Here is a 20240-nt window from a genome sequence, read left to right as displayed (position 1 = left end):
TGGATTGCACGTTCTCCTTGTGACCACACTGGTTTCTTAGTATATTCCTAACATGTGCAAGTTGGTAGGTTAAAGGGGCCATGATAAATTGCCCCTCATATAGGTAAAGTAACCAGGGGGGTGGAGGTAGAATTAATGACAATGTGGGTTAAATAGGTCTGGTGTAGAATTAGTGTCAATAGCTACATGATGTTCAGTGTGGACTGTAGGGCCTGTACCATATTGTTTGATGTAATAAATATTGGAATCATTACAATAGCTAATATTTGTGAGCCAATTAGAACAATTTTATTCCTTTACTCTGAGTAATTTATGATCTTTAGGTTTAAAAAAATATAGACGAGAGGCTTAAAGGTTTCGGGCAGATAGAGATGAGATGCAGATGAATGAAGATATACATGAAGGCCACAGTGACCCTTGGCCCACTGGTTATTATACTAACCAAAGTGAAAATAGTTAATGGAGACTCGAGATGCTGTCATCTGGACCTGAACTGTTGGTACATCCCTCTGCCTCCACAGATGTTAATGACCTAATGAGCTCTTCCTGCAGTTGATTTTGTGCTGGAAATAGGTAATCTTTGTTATGGAAAGCCTGAACCTAAAATCAGGAATAAATAGTATGCCAAATTGTGAGGTACAGGTTTAGCTTCAAACAGTGGTCACAGAGGGCAGTAGATCACATCCTTATGCAAGCACCAGTCAGCTGGAGCACTATGTGCAGATCTGGTTACTGTATTGTCAGGACATAATTGAACTACAGAGGATGCTGAGGAGATTCACCAGGATATTGCTATGAGGAAGGGCTGGGTGAACTAGGTTTGTTTACTTCGGAATGGATAAAGCTGAATGGGGACCTGTTAGAGGTCTACAATTTATTAGAGACATACAGTAGGCTAGATAATGAGAAACATTTCCCCTTTGCTGAGGTGCCAATGGCCACTGCATTTTGGAGTATTTGAGGAAGAATTTTTTTTACCAGGGGTTGTTGAGATTTGAAATACATTAACTTAAGGGTGACAAGTACTTTCACAATGGTTTAGGAAGAATTTAGATGCTAATGTCAATGATGTAAGTGTCCAGGCCAAATACTTGGAACTCTGATTAGTATGGATGGCAACTGTGATTAGCATAGATGGGTACTTGATGCCTGGCATGGGTGTGATGGATCTGTTTCCATTGTTTGACTCTATGCCTGTGTTTATAATTGCAGTTCCTCCGATACTGAATTCACATCAATATGTTGTAAGTACTGATACAAACAATTTGGTCTGTAATTAGGCTGTTAACAAGTTCCAGCATGTGCCTTTCAATACACAACTAAGTATTTCAATATCTGCTTAACTATGGATTAAATTAAATAAAGCGTGTTTCATATCACTGGCTCTTAGAAATAATTAAGATTGTCAATCCCTGCCGAAAACACTGCCTCATTTATCAAAGTTGCGATTATAAACTCTTACTACCTTATTTCTCACTACTGCTCCCTGTGAGGCCCCAGCATTTCATCCGTCAATCAGAAAAAGACCCTATTTATTTCCATGCTTAATTTTATAACCATTAATTAATCATCTACAGGATAGTTATGAAACATTGTCACCCGCAATTAATAACTTAAGAAAAATTGCTTTGACTGCATATTTTCCCTAATGCAGATAAGAGAGAATTGTACTTTATTATTCAAAGCAAGAAGCAAAAAGTAATCATTTTATTAACATTGCATGCTTCTGAGATAACCTCCTGCGAAATGTGAACTCTCTGGTATTGATTGAGAATTACTGGTATCAACCATTTTAATGACCCTGAATACTTATTTGTAATTCGCCAGTCTTCAGGGCAACCAGCCTGAATTGATAGAATTGTATTCAGGGTGGAATTGATTCTGGAACTGTCAGAGCCTGTGTTTTGCTGTACGGAGAAGGTTGATGTGCCTGATCCATTTTGCTCGGTTTTTGTTCGGGGGGGGGTGGATTTGGGGGTTGATGTGCCTGTTACTTTTTGTTCGTTCTTGTTTGTGGGAGGTGGGATTTGGGGGTTGATAATTGTGCTGCCTTTCTTTTCTTTCATGGTTTCATAGGTACAATAGAGAATTGAAGAATACTTTGATAATAAATGAACCTTTGAATTAAATATTTGCAGCTCATGAATCAATGTCTGGCTGATGCAGCTGCATCTGCCAATGTGTTGAGTGAACAAACCCCGAATGATCCTCACTAATCTAACCTCAATCGATGTCAAAAGGCCAAGGTATTTCTTTACAATAGTATTACAATGTTGATGGTTCTGAGAATGCCTTTGTCACAGATGATGCCCTAATCCAAGAATGTCAATATGGCATTCTATTTAAACTTGGGTAACTGTGATACTCTTCTGAGCTTCCACACTGTTAGGTTTTCATGTTGTAGTGAAAGGAATGACAGTCAAATATCTGTTGTCATGAAAGCAAGTAAATCAGTGTCAATTGTGGTTTTACATTTTGATCTGTACCTCTGTGGTGATAATTTTGTTCATTCTGTCTGACCAACTTCTCCACTATTAACTGGGATCATCATATTATAGGAGTAGAAAGGGTACACATAGCAAACCTTTTAGCACAAGTACACAGTCCGAGTAAAGATATGGGAAGTGATCATCTAATCCAAGGGATGAATTGGGCGGGCATTTTGTTGATTGTGACCATAAATCAGTAACATTCAACATAATTATGGAACAAGATAAGGTGAGACCAGGAATTAAGTGTCTGAATTTGGAGAGTGTTGATTTCAGTATTAACACAGGCACACCTCAAGGATATGTGCTTAGCCCACTGCTCTATTCTCTTTACTTTCATGACTGTGTGACTAAGCACAAATCAAACTCCATCTATAAATTTTCCAATGACACCGCTGTTGTTGATAAGATCTCAGATGGCAATGAGGTGATGTACAGGAGTAAGATCGATCAGTTGGCTGAGTGGTGTCACAACAGCAACCTTGCATTCAATGTCAGTAAGACCAAGGAACTGATTGTGGATTTCAGGAAGTGGAAGTTGGGAGAATACACACCAATCCTCAATGAGGGGTCAGTGATGGAAAGGGTCTCAATTTCCTGGCCTCCAACATCTCAGAGTATTTCTCCTGGGGCCAACATATTGATGCAGTCATAAAGATGGTACACCATTGGCTTATTTGTTAGAGGTTTGAAGAGATTTCATACGTCACCAAAGGCACCTACAAAGTTCTATAGATGTACAGTAGAGAGCATTCTGACTGTTTGAATCACAGCCTGGTATGGAGCCTCCAATGCACAGGAACACAAGAAGTGACAGAGGGTTGTAGATTCAACTACCACTAAATATATCTTAAAGAGGTGGTGCCTCTTGAAGGTGGCATCCATCATTGAAGGCCCTTACCATTCTGGCCATGCCCTCTTTTTGTTATGACCATCAGGGAGGAGGTACAGGAACCTGAAGTCTCAATGATTTAGAAATAGCATCTTCCTTTCTGTCATGAGATTTCTGAATGTCCATGAACCCATGAAAGGTACCCTGTGTTCTTTCTTTTCTTTGCTCTATTTAGTTTTGTAACATAGATTTTTATGTCTTTCCAATGTGTTGCTACTGCAAAACAAATCTCACGTCACATATCAGTGATAATAAACCTGACTCTGATTAGACTAGCCCCAGCAAACACAGAGTGGCTGTATTGCTTGCATATCGATGTGACAGAATCTTTAAAAAAATGAAATAAGGAGAGCCCGGGGAAAATAAGTTTTTTTGTCAGGTTGAAGGGTAAGAGTGGCAAGTCAGAGGATATTGGGGGGTCCGGTAAAGGAGGGAAAAATTGTAGGTACGGAGCACTGGAAGCAGGACAGAATCTTATGCAAGATAGAGGGTGTAAGGGATATTAAAATTTTAAAAAGGTGAAGATGGACCATGAAATATCACTGGCAGATATGATTAAGGAAAATCACAAGGCATTTCATGAGTAGCAAGCAGATAACCAGGGAAAGAGAGGATTCAAAGTCCCAAGTGAGGTTTGAAATTATCTATATTCACCTAAGAGAAAGACAGTATACAGTAGGAGCCGATTTCAGCTGGGACAATGAAAGTTTATAGCATATAGAGGTTACTGGGTTTAAGAGTAGATCAATTCCAGGTACTTAATGAGATGTATCCCAGCAAGACAAGGAAGAAGGTTACTGGGGATCTGACAGCTTTTCCACTATCAACTCTGCTCTTAAACGCATCTCCCCCATTTCACGTACATCTGCTCTCACTCCATCCTCCCGCCACCCCACTAGGAATAGGGTTCCCCTGATCGTCACCTAACACCCCACCAGCCTCCAGGTCCAACATATTATTCTCCGTAACTTCCACCACCTCCAACGGGATCCCACCACTAAGCACATCTTTCCCTCCACCCCTCTCTGCTTTCCGCAGGGATCGGTCCCTACGCGACTCCATTGTCCATTCGTCCCCCCCCATCCCTCCCCACTGATCTCCCTCCTGGCACTTACCCGTGTAAGCGGAACAAGTGCTACACATGCCCTTACACTTCCTCCCTTACCACCATTCAGGGCCCCAAACAGTCTTTCCAGGTGAGGTGACACTTCACCTGTGAGTCGGCTGGGGTGATATACTGCGTCCGGTGCTCCCGATGTGGCTTTTTATATATTGGCGAGACCCGACGCAGACGGGAGACCGCTTTGCTGAACACCTGCGCTCTGTCCGCCAGAGAAAGCAGGATCTCCCAGTGGCCACACATTTTAATTCCACATCCCATTCCCATTCTGACATGTCTATCCACGGCCTCCTCTACTGTAAAGATGAAGCCACACTCAGGTTGGAGGAACAACACCTTATATTCTGTCTGGGTAGCCTCCAACCTGATGGCATGAACATCGACTTCTCTAACTTCCGCTAATGCCCCACCTCCCCCTCGTACCCCATCTGTTACTTATTTTTATACACACATTCTTTCTCTCACTCTCCTTTTTCTCCCTCTGTCCCTCTGAATATACCTCTTGCCCATCACTTGGGATCCCCCCCCCAACTTGTCTTTCTTCCCGGACCTCCTTTCCCATGATCCTCTCGTATCCCTTTTGCCAATCACCTGTCCAGCTCTTGGCTCCATCCCTCCCCCTCCTGTCTTCTCCTATCATTTTGGATCTCCCCCTCCCCCTCCAACTTTCAAATCCCTTACTCACTCTTCCTTCAGTTAGTCCTGACGAAGGGTCTCGGCCTGAAACGTCGACTGCACCTCTTCCTAGAGATGCTGCCTGGCCTGCTGTGGTCACCAGCAACTTTTATGTGCGTTGTTGTTTTCAAGGAGATAACTGAATATGTTAATGAGGGCAATGTTGTTGAAGTTGTTCACATGAATTTCAGTAAGGACTTTGACAAGCCTCTTCCAAAAGGGTAGAGTACAAGGCAAGTTGGCAAAATAGATCCAAAACTGGAGACAGAGGGTTGCTATTGCGAGAAGTCTCTGATTAGTGGGGTATCAAATGGTTTAATGTGGGAACCCTTGTGGTTTTTAATATATCTGAATGGGCGAGGTGTGAATTGGTGGGTGTTGTGTATTTGGATTTTCAGAAGACCTTAAACAAGGTGCTACACATGAGGCTGCTTAATAAGCTACGAGCCCATGGTATTATAGGGTAGATTCTAGCATGGATAAAGCAGCGGCTGACTGCAGGAGGCAAAGAGTAGAAATAAAGAGAGGCTTTGCTGATGACTATGGTGTTTCACAGGGGTCTGTGTTGGGACTGATACTTTTTATGTTATATGTTAATGATTTCGATGATGGCATTGATGGCTTTATTGCAAAGTTTGCAGACGATATGAAGATAGGTGCAGGGGCAGATAGTTTTGAGAAAGTAGGGAGGCTACAGAAGGATTTAGATTAGGAGAATGGATAAAGAGTGGCAGATGGAATACAGTGTCAGGAAGTGTATGGTCATGCACTTTGGTAGAAGAAATGAAAGGGTTGACTATTTTTTTTAAATGGAGAGAAAATACAAAAAACTGAGGGGTAAGGGGACTTGGGAGTCCTTGTAAAGGATTCCCTAAAGGTTAATTTGCAGGCTGAGTCTGTGGTGAGGAAGGCAAATGCAATGTTAGCATTCATTTCAAGAGGACTAGAATATAAGAACAAGGATGTTATGTTGAGACTTTGTAAAGCACTGGTGAAGCCTCACTTGGAGTATTGTGAGCAGTTTTGGGCCACTTATCTTAGAAAGGATGTGCTGAACCTGGAGAGGGTCACAAAAATGATTCCCAGTTTGAATGGCTTGCCATATGAAGAGCATTTGATAGCTCTGGGCCTGTGTTCACTAGGATTTAGAAGAATGACAGGAGACCTCATTGAAGCTTATCAAATGGTGAAAGGCCTTGATAGAATGGATGAAGAGAGGATATTTCCTGTGGTAGGAGAGTCTAAGACCTGAGGACACAGCCTCAGAATAGAGGGACGTCATTTTAGAACGGAGATCAGGAGGAATATCTTTGGCCAGAGAGTGGTGAATCTGTGGAATTCTTTGTCACAGGCATCTGTGTAGACCATATCTTTATGTAAGACAGAGATTGATAGATTCTTGATTGGTCAGAGTATGAAGGGATGTGGGGAGAAACAAGAAATTGGGCTGGGAGGAAACATGGATCAGCCATGATGAAACGGCAAAGCAGACTCGATGGGCCAAATGGCCTAATTCTACTCCTATGTCTTATGAATATAGGAGGGTATAAGTTTGCAGATGGTACAAATATTGGTTTGTGTAGCACAGTTAATTGTACTCAATTTAGTACCATCAACAAACTTAGATACACTACACTCATTCTCCTCTTCCAGATGGTTAATGTATATCGGCCTAGCACCGATCCCTGCGGCACACTGCCCACCACTGATTGCCAACCAGAGTGACACCCATGTATCACAACTGTCTGCTTTCTATTAGTTAACCAATCCTCTATCTATATTAATACATCACACCCCACCCCGGCTCTACACGTCTTTATCTTATGGATAAGTCTTATCGAATATTTTCTGGAAATCCAAGTAAATAACATCCATCTGTTCCCCTCTATCCACTGCGCTTGTTATATCCTCAAAGAACTCCAATAAGTTTGTCAAATAGGACCTGCCTTTGCTGAATCCATGCTGCGTCTGCCTGATGGATCCACTTCTTTCCAGATGCCTCGCTATTTCTTCTTTAATGATAGCTTCAAGCATTTTCGCAACTACAGATGTTAAACTAACTGACCTATAGTTACCCGCCTTTTGCTTTCATCTTTCTTTGAACAGTGGCGTGACACTCGCCATCTTCCAATCCGGCGGGACCAGCCCAGAGTCCAGACAATTTTGGTAAATAATCACCAAAGGCTCTACCATAACTTCTGCCATTTTCTTTCAGTTTCCTGGGATGCATTCCATCAGGACCAGGGGACTTGTCTAACTTTAGGCTCACAAGCTTGCTCGAGGGACCTTGACATACAAGTCCAAATGCCCTTGAAAGTCACAGCATAGGTAGACAGGTTGGAGAAGAAGTCATAAGGATGCTTACCTTCATTAGCAGGGGCACAGAGTATAACAGCAGGGAGACCTTGGTACTAATTGATAAAGCATTAGTTAGACCACAGATGGGATAACGAGGATAATTCTGGGCACCACATTTGGAAGGAAATGACTGCATGAGAGAGGGTGCAAAAGAGGTTCACCAGGATGTTGCCTGAGGAGAGACTGGATAGATAGGGTTGATTTCTTTGGATTTCATAAGGCCGAAGGGAGACCTTGGATAGGGAAGATAGTAAGACGCTCTTTCCCATGTGGCAAGGATGCATAAAGCCAGTGGGAAGAGTTTGAGAGAAGAGGATTTGGAAGGAACCTGAAGATTTTTTTTTACCCAGAGGGTGATTGCTTCTGGAATGTGCCCCCTGAGAAGGTGGTGGAGGTGGAGACTCTCGTACGCCCATTTGAAAAGCATTTGCATCACCTAAACACAGTGTGTTATGGACCAAGTACTAGAAAATGGGACTATTGCAGATGGTCACTATAGATGGCAGCATGGTAGTGTAGTGGTTAGCATAGCACTTTACAGTCGGATTTCAATTTGTGTCTGTGAGAAGCTTCTCTCTGTAATGATATGGGTTTCCTCCAGGTGCTCTGATTTCCTCCCACATTTCCAAGATGTACCAGTTAGGGTGAGTAAGTTGTGGGCATACCATGTTGTTCCTTGAAGCACGGCGACACTTGCAGACGGCTCCCAGAACGTCCTTGGACAGTATTGGCCATTGATGCAAACAACACACCACTGTATTTTGATGTACATGTAACAAGTGAAGCTAAACTTTAATATTGTGGGCTGAAAGACCTGTTTCTGTGCTGTATGGCTGTCTGCTTGATGCTCCCAAAAGCAAATGCTCACTGGCACTAAGCACCAGATACTTCAGGCCCAGGTGTATGATTTTCAAGTTTTATATCAGCCAAGGAAGTTAAGCCCTGCTGATTTGCTTTCATTTCATTCCTTGTCTAACAACAACTGCAGCCATCACAAAAAAATCAGTTATATGAGGTCGGACACAGCTCCATCGATAATAGGGTGCAAACATCAAAGTTGCAACGAAACCTGCTGTTGCTCTTCCACTGTGTTGACTTGGCAGATGTATGCGCTGACAATTGTACGATCACCAAAGAGTACAGAGCATTGTAGAAATTGGCAGTTCTACTTCTATGGCAGCTTGATTAACGTTGCGTAATCTGGTGTATTGTAATGTGAAGCTAGTAGATTCAGAAGTGGTTCATTCAATAAAAAAACAAGCAGCAGTCATCATACTGAGACATTTTTGGAGGAAGAGATCTGCTTAACCCAACATTACATGACATTTTATATGCTAAAGATCAAAGGAAAATTCTGTATTTACAATGCTTTATTTGAATTACATAAAATGTTCACACCTCTTTCTTCTCACCCACACTCCAGACAATGTTAATTAGCAGTGTCCGTTTTTTTCAATTAACTACCGTTTTCAGCTTTTGCAACCAGTTGTCCAGAGCTGCATTTTAAATGCAATCTACAGTCTATGTTCAGGTCTAAGGATTGGTTGCTGAAGTTAATATTTTGCTATACACCTTAAGTCCAGAATACACCCTAACAGATGTTCTGCAAATATTGTACCATCACCTGTCCTGGGCCAACTATGTCGACAGCTCACCAGCACCTCCACTTCCTCAGGAAGCTAAAGAAATTTGACATGTACCCTTTAACCTTCAACAATTTTTATTGACGCAGCATAAAAAGCATCCTCTCCAGAGCATTATGGCTTAGTATGGCAACAGCTTTGTCCATGACGGCAAAAAAAAATTGCAGGGAGGAGTGGACACAGCTCATCACCCTCCCCTCCATGGACTCTGTCTCCATTTCATAATGTCTCAGTACAGCAACCTGCCCAATCACCCCAGGTGTTCTCTCTTCTTACCCAGACCCTCCCATCAAGCAGAAGAAACAAAAAGCCTGAAAACAAGTATCACCTTCTATTCTTCTGTTTTAAGACAATTGACCAGTTCCCTGTACTATAAGATGGTTTATTGACCTCAATCTATCTCGTTTTGCACCTTATTGTCTACCTGCACTGTACTTTCTCTGTAACTGTACCACTTCATTATTTTTACTTTGTACTACTTCAGTGTGCTTTGGTAATGAATTAATCTCCATGAACTATCTGCAAAACAAGTTTTTCACTATCCCTCGGTACACGTGACAACAAAGAACCAAATTTCCATTCAACAATTACAAACTCAGAGTGAATGTGGAATTAAAAGGCACTTTCACAGAAGGCTGGCCAATTATATGCAGTTCAGTTTTTAGATACACTTTATCCTCGTTATATGCAAGGAATACGTTCCTCGAAGTTGACGCATAATGTGAAATCGCATAATATGAGTAATTATTTAAATGGAGAAAATAGGGATGCGTTCCAGAGGGCTTCCTAAATATGTTTTATCTGTAATTTATTCACATTTTTATACCAATACCACACAAAAGCAGTACTACAAGCCAATATTTGTATTATATTTAATCAATTTAAGGTAATATTTAATGTTATAAATCATAGAAAGTTAACATCCTCTGTGTACAGTACTCACCAACAGTGGCAGGTGTGTTCGCTCCGGGAGATGAGTGGTTGTTGTGGTGTCAGACAGCTTTACATGGATAAGGTGGATGGTTGTGGTCGTCAGGATAATATCAAGCACAGCAAGGGGTGAAGGAAGACTCACAGAACTCTTAGAACTGCCAGCAGCAAAAGATTACAGCGATTTGCATAAAGTGGTGAGGGTTGTTTGCTTGGCAGCATTTTATTTTTCAGCATAAATTTGCTTGTAGGGGAGAAGGGCTGACGGAAGGGAACGACTGAAATGCTGACTCCGTTCTAAACGTGGGTCCATGTCCATCGCCATTTGTGTTAAGTGTTCTGACTTCCACCATTCCCTCACCGTTGGTAAACTCCTGGGATTTTCAAAATCGTCTGTTGCTTGCAGCATCTGAGAGATAGTTCGCCGTAAAAAAAATACATACGCCTTGAGTGTGGATTACACCTTGGTCGAGTGGTTGAATCAGCGATGTTGTGTTAAGCGGCAGGAAACGCACTGTTATGTTAGGATGAATGCTGTCCCAATGTCTAGGATGGGCTGGCGCATTGTCAAGCAACAAAAGAACTTTAAAGGCAAGATTCTGTCTCCGGCAATAGCGTCCCAGAGCTGTGTTACCTTCAGCTGATGCCGCGCTGTTTATAATTTCCAACTTTTTTTCAAGTGTTAGAGCGGTTCTCTGCCGCTCGGCTGACGGGCCAAGACATGATATTGGACGTTTAGGAGGCATAATTAAATATTTCAAGCACAAGATCACTGCACCATAGGTAAAACCAACAAAAGTTTAAGATCGCCCACCCACACCTTGTCAAAACCAATGCGAGCGTGGCGGGAGTGAAATTGTGAGGCACACGCACCTGACTCGTATTGGCGGGAAAGCAGTGCTCCTCGCAGAACCGTGAATTTTGGACGCATATAATGAGACGTTGGTAGAAATAAGTTCCTCGCATAACTGTGAATCCGCATAGTCTAAAGACGCATATAACGAGGATAGGGTGTAGTACAGTCTGCAGCTGCTGCATATCCACGATGGAGCGAAGGCGTGTTTAGAAAGATGGATGAGGATGCCAGTAAACTGGGCTGGTTTGTTCTGTGTAGTGCAGAGTGTTCATTTTCTTGAGTTATGTTGGAAACAAGGCAAGTAGAGAGTATTCTATCATATTCCTGTGGCATGTGGAACATGGAAAAGAATAGAGTGTATGGAAGTGAGTCATTAAGGCAGAATATTAGCTTTTCAGTGGTTCTTGTAGTTCCAATTCGGTGATAATCTGCAGGATGTAGAGGAAGGGTGGAGTCAGTATTGGACATACTGTTGAAAGTCAAGGGTCGGAAAATGGATTTCCTCTTGGTCACAGCGTGAAAGTTTTCTGGTGAGAGTCTAGGCTTTGCTGCACATACACCTGGATACCTTTGTTTTTGTTGAGGAATTGCCAATGGAATTGTATACCATGCAATCATTAGCACACACCCCCGTCTCTCAATTTACAATGGAAGGAAAGTCATTGATAAAAAAGTTTGAGTCACTTCTGCCTAGAACACAGCCCGAAGAAACTCCAGTAATCAGAAACTCCAACAACCAAAACCATCCTCTTTCATGTGAGGTAAGATTCAATCTATTAGTGCGTTTCCCTTAATGCCTAATAATTTCAATCTTATCATATTTTCTAGATGCCATACCAAAATGCTACCTTGAGTATAGACAGTTACTTCACCTCATCTTGAAACTCAGCTTTCTGGTGCATATTTAGACCAGAAGTATGATGAGGTATGGGCAGTGTGATCAAGGAGCGGTCGCAGCAGGAGGAGTGAGAGGCTCGGGAGAGCGAGCGCTGAGTGCTGGAAAGCAGCTCAGGTGACTGTGCTTTAAAAAGGAGCGTGGAGGGCAACTGAAGTGTTAAACGGAATGTTGATTAGTTGATAAGAGGGAGTGAGTACTTCAGATAATTGGCAAGGACTAATAAAAGGGGGGGGGGGGTAACTGAAGAGGACCGGTCAGTGTGTGAGTGGCTCAGGGTAGGAGTGGAGCATTGAGGCTTTGCCTCAAGAGGCTTCAGCGAGCTGAGGACGAGCCTGCTTCCAGTGAGGTAAGGCTGGGTAAATTCCTTTAATTAATTTAATTAACTTAGGAGTAGGTAATGGAGGCAGTGCTCCGTATGCAGTATGTGGGAAGTCAGGGACAGCACAATTGTCCCTGATGACTACACCTGTAAAAGGTGCATCCAGCTGCAGCTCCTGACAAACCGAGTTAGGGAATTGGAGCTGGAGCTGGATGAACTTCGGATCATTTGTGAGGCAGAGGCAGAAATAGACAAGAGTTTCAGGGAGATAGTCACTCCTAAAAGTCAGGAGGCAGGAAGCTGTGTGACTGTCAGGAGAGGGAAGGGGAGTAGACAGAATGAGCGGAGCAGCCCTGTGGCTGTTTCCATCAATAATAAGTATAATGTTTTGGATAATGTTGGTGGGGACCACCTACCAGGGACAAGTTGTAGTAGTCACATCTCTGGCACCGAGACTGGACCCTCAGCTCAGAAAGGAAGGAGGGAAAAGAGGAGAGCAGTAGTGATAGGGGATTTGATAGTTAGGGGGACAGATAAGAGGTTCTGTGGGGCAGATTGAGAATCCCGGATGGTTTGTTGCCTCCTTGGTGCCAGGGTCCGCAATATCTTGGATCGAGTTCTCGGTATTCTCAGGAGGGAGGGTGAGCAGCCAGATGTCATGGTCCATGTAGGGACCAATGACATGGATAGGAAGGAGGAGGAGGTCTCGCAAACAAGGAACAAATGAGGTACTTGAACAGTATAGAAAATGTAAGAAAATACTTAAGAAGGAAATCAGGAAGGCAAAAAGAAGACATGAGATTGCTTTGGCAGATAATGTGAAGGTAAACCCGAAGGGTTTCTACAAGTATATTAAGAGTAAGAGGATAGTAAGGGACAAAATTGGTCCGCTAGAAGATCAAAGTGGTCATCTATGTGTGGAGCCTCACGAGATGGGGGAGATCTTAAACAATTTTTTTGCATCAGTATTTACTCAGGAAACTGGCATAGCGTATATGGAAGGAAGGGAAACAAGCAGCAGTGTCATGGAACATATAGAGATTAAGGAGGAGGAGTTGCTTGCTGTCTTACAGCAAATAAAGGTAGATAAATCCCCCAGGCCTGACATGATAGTTCCTCAGACCTTGAGAGAGACTAGTGTAGAAATTGCAGGGCCCTGGCAGAGATATTTAAAATGTCCTTAGCCACGGGTGTGGTGCCGGAGGATTGGAGGGTAGCTCATGTTGTTCATTGTTTAAAAAAGGCTCCAGAAGTAAACCAGGTAATTACAGGCTGCTGAGCCTGACATCAGTAGTAGGTAAGTTATTGGAAGGTGTTCTGAGAGATCAGATATACAAATACTTGGACAGCCAAGGGCTGGTTAAGGATGGTCAGTCTGGCTTTGTGCGTGGTAGATTGTGTTTAATGAATCTTGTAGAGTTTTTTGAGGTGGTTACCAAGAAAGTAGACGAAGGAAAGGCTGTGGATGTTGTCTACATGGACTTTAGTAAGGCCTCTGACAAGGTCCCACATTGGAAGGTTCAGACACTAGGTATCCATGGAGAGGTTGTAAACTGGATTTGAAACTGGCTGTGTGGGAGAAGACAGAGAGTGGTAGTGGATGATTGCTTATCAGACTGGAGGCCTGTGACTAGTGGTGTGCCTCAAGGATCTGTACTGGGACCATTGTTGTTTGTTGTCTATATCAATGATCTAGATGATATTGTGGTAAATTGGATCAGCAAGTTTGCTGATGACAGTAAGATTGGAGGTGTTGTGGACAGCGAGGAAGGCTTTCAATGCTTGCAGAGGGATCTGGACCAACTGGAAAAATGGGCCAGAAAATGGCAGATGGAATTTAATGCAGTCAAGTATGAGGTGTTGCATTTTGGAAGGACGAATCAAGGTAGGACATACACAGTAAATGGTAGGGCACTGAGGAGTGCGGAGGAACAAAGAGATCTGGGAGTTCAGATACATAATTCCCTGAAAGTGGCATCACAGGTAGACAGGGTTGTAAAGAAAGTTTTTGGCATCCTGGCATTCATAAATCAAAGTATTGAGTATAGGCGTTGGGATGTTATGGGGAGGTTGTATAAGACATTGGTGAGGCCAAATTTGGAGTATTGTGTACAGTTCTGGTCACCTAACTATCGGAAGGATATCAATAAGATTGAAAGAGTGCAGAGATGATTTACTAGGATGTTGCCGGGTCTTCAGCAGTTGAGTTACAGGGAAAGATTGACCAGGTTAGGACTTTATTCCTTGGAGTGTAGAAGAATGAGGGGAGATTTGATAGAGGTTTACAAAATTATGAGGGGTATAGACAGAGTAAATGTGAACAGGCTCTTTCCACTTAGATGAGGAGAGATAAATACGAGAGGACATGGCTTTAGGGTGAAAGGTTTAGTGGGAGCTTCTTCACTCAGAGACTGGTGGGAGTGTGGAACGAGCTGCCATCTGACGTGGTAAGTGTGACTCACTCTTGTGATTTAAGAATAAATTGGATAGATACATGGATGGGAGAGGTCTGGAGGGTTATGGACTGGATGCAGGTCAATGGGACTAGCGGAATAATGTTTCGGCACAGACTAGAAGGGCCAAATGGCCTGTTTACTGTGCTGTAGTGTTCTATGGAGGTCTGGAGCTGAGTGCATCTGTTGAACACATACTGGTCTATAGTGAGCAGGGTACTGGAGAGTGAGAGTTGCATGACTGAATTTTTGGCAACATCCTCCGTCACCTTACTCATGAATGAGTAAACTGTATTGGTCTTGTTCTTGTGGAACGTGGCCAAAGCATCCATCAACCCACATAAAAGGATTTAAGTCTTTCCCAAACAGGATATCCAATCCTATCATACTGCGTTCATTTATCCCTTGCTATGGAGGAACATAATAGGTCCATCTTATTACACAAGATGAAGTAGAAAATAACCATTATACTATCTGTGTACTATTTGTATAAAACTAAACAGACTTCTCATGTAAGCTCTGCATGTGCAAAAAGCAGAAGTCAGAAAATGTTTCTTTTTATGGGATGGGCATATAGATGACAACCAAAATATTTTCCCTTTACCATTATTTTACCAAACATTTTAGAAGTAGAGGTTAACTACCCAGCTGTTTTAGATTCAAATAAAATTATAATGCATGAACTTGTTGCAAGAACTAAGAATTGACAGTTAACCTAAACAGAGCAGAAGTATTCAGGGTAAGGTTACCTTCATGTAAGGTTGGGTCTGCAGAAAAGCCTGAAGGAGAATACTGTAGGCTGGTGCTCAGATATTAAGCTCGAGGAAAAAATTATGGTGTTTAATGATTTGGGACAATTAGTGAGAGATATTGTGAATAGGTGCTAAACATGAAAGTGGATCTGAGGTTCCCAGCTATGAAGGATTTAATGTTCATTTTTCAAATGATTCACCAGTGATAAAAGTATAAATTGGATCTCACAGATACATGGTTTTTGAATAAGGATGGAAAAATTCATGACAGTGCTAGAGTACTGAAGTCAACAGGATCTGGACAGTTAATCATGGGGAAAATATTTAAGATACAAGTGAATCAGGTCAGCCACATTCTTATGAGTCAATTTATTAGTTTAAAATACTGCATTGTTTAACTATGCAGAATCGTGATTCACATCTATTTGACGAAGTGGAATTTCACTTTCAAATGAGTTTTTCCTGTGAGTGTCTAACTATTTTGGTCAACTCAATGCTGCTGCTATATTCACCTGAAGAATTTGGTCTCTAGACAATAGGAGTAGGAATCTGTTCATTCAAATTAGTTTCTTAGTTACATATTTAGTTTTGATGTGAAAACTCTCCACCTGCCACACTGGGCAAGTGGCATTTTCTGTTTTAACAATAGCTTAATATGTTGCCATGACATGCATGTGGCTAATTAAAATTCCCTAATGACCTAATTACATTTGATTAATGAATAACAATGAGTGCCAGGCATCTGTCCATTCTCATTTCAAAAATGGGCAGGATTGTTAATTTTAACTTTGTTACACAATGTTGGTAAATAGCATACCAAACAAGCTTAATTAATAAAAATACAAAAATGATGGAAATACAGTACACATCACATCAGGACCAGATCATTTTGACCCAATTAAGCAGATTCCCCAAATAGCTGAAGTTTCGTGGAAATAGTTAAAAAGGCAAATTATTTAACTGAGTAACACATTATGTATTTAAACAAAATGCAGAACAAATTAGAACATTACCAATACTACTACAGTACCATAAAACTGTAGTCGCTGATAATCATGATCAGAAGTTCAAAGTAAATTTATTATCAAAATATTTACATGTCACCATATACAACTCTGAGATTCATTTTCTTGCAAACATACACAGTAAATTCAAGAAACTCAATGGAATCAATGAAAGACCGCACTGAACAGGACGGACAAACAGCCAATGTAGAAAAGACAACAAATGCTGCAAATATAATAATTTTAATAAATCAATAAGCAATTAATATTGAGAACATGAGATGAAGAAGTCCATAGGTTGTCCTATTTATGGAGGAATTCAAGCATTGTACACTGCCATGTTCTTTTGATTGTCTATAAATTAACAAAATTAGTTCAGACATCTAGTGCAGATAATAGACTGCCTTCATACAATGCTTTTGCCAATTGCATCCTGCAAATCTTCATTTTCATTGTAACATTCATGATGATTGTCAATATCTTCAAATTCTTTGTCGTTCTTAACTTGTTGAAGTAGTGAAAAAACACGAGAAAATCGGCAGATGCTGGAAATCCGAGCAACACACACAAAGTGCTGGAGGAACTCAGCAGGCCAGACAGCATCTATGAAAAAGAGTACAGTCAATGTTTTGGGCCGAAACCCTTTGGGTCTTACTGAAGCATTTCAGCCTGAAACGTTCAGGGTACTTTTTCCATAGATGCTGTCTGCTGAGTTCCTCCAGCATTTTGTGTGTGTTGCTTGGATTACCAGCATCTGCAGATTTTCTCGATTCGAAAACATTTCCAAATTGTCTTACTGCTGACTTCTCTTCTTATTAGTAAGAAAAATCACTGCTTTTTGAACACAAACTGTGTTTAACGGCCACACAAATGCACATGACTGATGCTGGTTGGAAACTACTTGACAACTGTCTCAGGTCCCAATTAAGTGGAACATGTCTTAAATAAATGAGTAGATCCCGGCTATTTTCTTGTTTAGTTTCTGTTCTTTAAGAATTGCTCCATATAAGTGGGAATCCACTCTACTAATTAAACCAGGCAGCATCCTTAAAGAGAAAAAAATGAGTTACTGTTTGTTGCTGTCAAATTTGCCGAGTGATTCCAGAACTTTTTTTTCTTTATTTCAGATCTTCTGCACAGTTGTTCTGTGTTAGTGTGCAGTTGATCTGTTTATTAGCCCTATCATATGTGCTTTGTCTCTTTGGTTAAGGCCTATTGGTTACTTGCTAAAATACAATGCAAAATGGCTGAAATACCATCCTGCCACGGAAACAGAAACGTTGCCAGAAGAAGAGAGTTCAAACTATAATCAACACATCTAACAATCTAACTACTTTAAAACAGTTGAAAAAACAAACCAAAAGTAATTAGCACCGCCAGGTCACTTCAGTCTGTCCTGTAGTTCAGCACTTGTAGGTTTGCTTCTGTGCAAATAAAGCCATGCAACTTGCAACTCTTCACTGATTCCAGAATGTCTCAAAGCAACTTCCTTCTGCAGTGAGAACTCTGTGGTAACATATAAGCTATTTGTGCACACCAAGTTCTCACAATCATTGCAGAATGCTACCTGAAAGGCACAATCTCTGTTAACGTTACAAACATGAGAAAATCTGGAGTTTTGGGGGATCCACACACAAAATGCTGGAGGAACTCAGCAGGCCAGGCAGCATCTTTGGAAAAAAAGTAAACAGTCTATGTTTTGGGCTGAGATGCTGTCTGACTTGCTGAGTTCCTCCAGCTCTTTTAACAGTACCCTGCTCACAGAATTGCATTAAATTATCAGCCTTGGTTTTGTCTTAGATAGAATTAAAGTGTTAAAGTCAAAATATCTTGACTTTGTCAATATTGTCCACAATCACTCTGAGGCACACTGTGGAAGCTACTGAACAAAGAGCTCAAAACCCCAATTAAGATCTAATGAATTTTTTTTTTTGGTGAAAGCAATATCTGAAATGTATGTTCATAATCATTTCAGTAGGTTTTTTTAAACTTGAAGTGTATATGTAGCTGGAAAGATTTACACAAGTTGTGTGTAAGCCATTTTTTCTGTATGTTATTGGGTGTTGCGAGAACAGGGTTGGCAGCCGTCATTGTGGTTAATCAGCAATGTCTCTTGGACCACAATTTAACATGTGGCTTAACAAAAGTTACAACTTCCAATAGAGGAATGCAGCTAAAATAGTCTTCACATTCTCCTGGGTATATTCCATTTGAAAGTCCTTGCTTTGTCGGCTAATTAAACACACCCAACTCAGTAACAATGATGTTAAAACTGGATTTAGATTGGAGGAAATGTAAATGAGGAATTTTTGGACCGATCTTTTGCCAGCCCAAAATATTACAGATTTTTAACTTTCAGAAGCATTGTCTTGCGTTATTTAGTGATTCCCAGATGCTCAAATCATTTTGTAGTCATCTAGTTTATTAAAAGATCCCCCATTTTATCTCAGCCTTTGTCAGACTGTCACCTCCCTTTTTACCTCCAAGAACAACTGAACTTGAAGTCCTCAACCTCAGAAAGAGTTGCTTCCCTCAGAGAGGCCACTGGTTCAATTCACTGCCATCAGAGGGGTCGCTGTTCTGAGTCACGTCCGTCCCAGAGGTCACTGATTTGATTCACTGCCCTCAGGGAGGCTACTGGGTCCCAATGCTCTTAGGGATGTTATCGAAATTCTGAGATTTATGGATGGGACTATATTTCAAATTAACTGTAGTTTATTTTGGCCTCTTTCAGTTCTGTTTGTTTTTTCCGTTCTTGCCCATTCTTTCTTGTTGCCGATTGGTGGGCTGGGGGTTTGGGGTTATCTTTCAGATTTTGTGCAAGGGAAGGGTTGGGGGTGTTCGGGGTTTGTAAGTTTTTGTTTCTCTCTTCATGCGGAGAGGGATTGATATCTTTCTTTCAACTGCTTCTGTGGTTTTCTGTATTTTATGGCTATCTGGAGAAGGCAAATCTCAGAGTTGCACTCTGTGTACACACTTTGATAATAAAATAACCTTTAAATGGGACTTTCTGAACAAAAATCATTTGACCTATTCAGATGGATAGTTTACCACCAATGGCAAACAATATATTAAAAATATTGCAAGAGTCCAAACAAGGATCAGAGCATTGAATTCCAGAGGTGAAGTGACAATGCTTACCCTAAACATCAAGGCAGCATTTGACTGAATGTGGAATCAAAAGTGAAGTCAAGGGACATCAAAGTCACAACCAAGTCTCTAGATAGTTACCCCTCGAATGAGGGAAGATAGTTGAGTTTGTTGTTGTTTAAACATCCTAGTCTCAGAACGTCACCACATTAGATTCTTAGGGACCATGTCTGATCTCCAATGACCTTCATTAATGACCATTCCTTCAGAAGGTCATCGATACTTACCCTGAACCATTCAGTCCCTCCACTTAAGGTTCTCTCACAGTGTTTGGGGTAGCAATTTCTAGGATTTAGACCCAGCAGTGCTGAAGAATTGTCAATATATTTCCACTTCAGGGTAGAATGCAACTTGGACAGGTATCTGTAACTGATTCTGTCCCATTATCTCCTGTTCTTGTCCTTCTTGGCAATATTTGGTGATGGTTGCACAATGTTCTGTTCTATTCACATATTCTTAACCAATGATGCCTGCCTGTACTTAAAGTTGGACAACATTCAGGTATGGGTTGATAAATGGCAAACAAACTTTACACATGGAAATGCAAGGTCCAGCAAGGGTCTAGTTACCCACTCTTGATATTCAATAGTATTATTGTTGCTGCATCCTCTACTATGCTAAGGGTCAGATATCCAAATGGACCTGCCACAATATAACTGTAGTCAGGTGGTGAATTACTCATTCCCCAAAGCCTACTCATC

This window comes from Mobula birostris, chromosome 15 (assembly GCF_030028105.1).
Source record: "Mobula birostris isolate sMobBir1 chromosome 15, sMobBir1.hap1, whole genome shotgun sequence".
NCBI classification, from domain to species: domain Eukaryota; kingdom Metazoa; phylum Chordata; class Chondrichthyes; order Myliobatiformes; family Myliobatidae; genus Mobula; species Mobula birostris.
The sequence above is the reverse complement of the archived record's forward strand: the minus strand, read 5'-3'. Positions refer to the sequence as shown.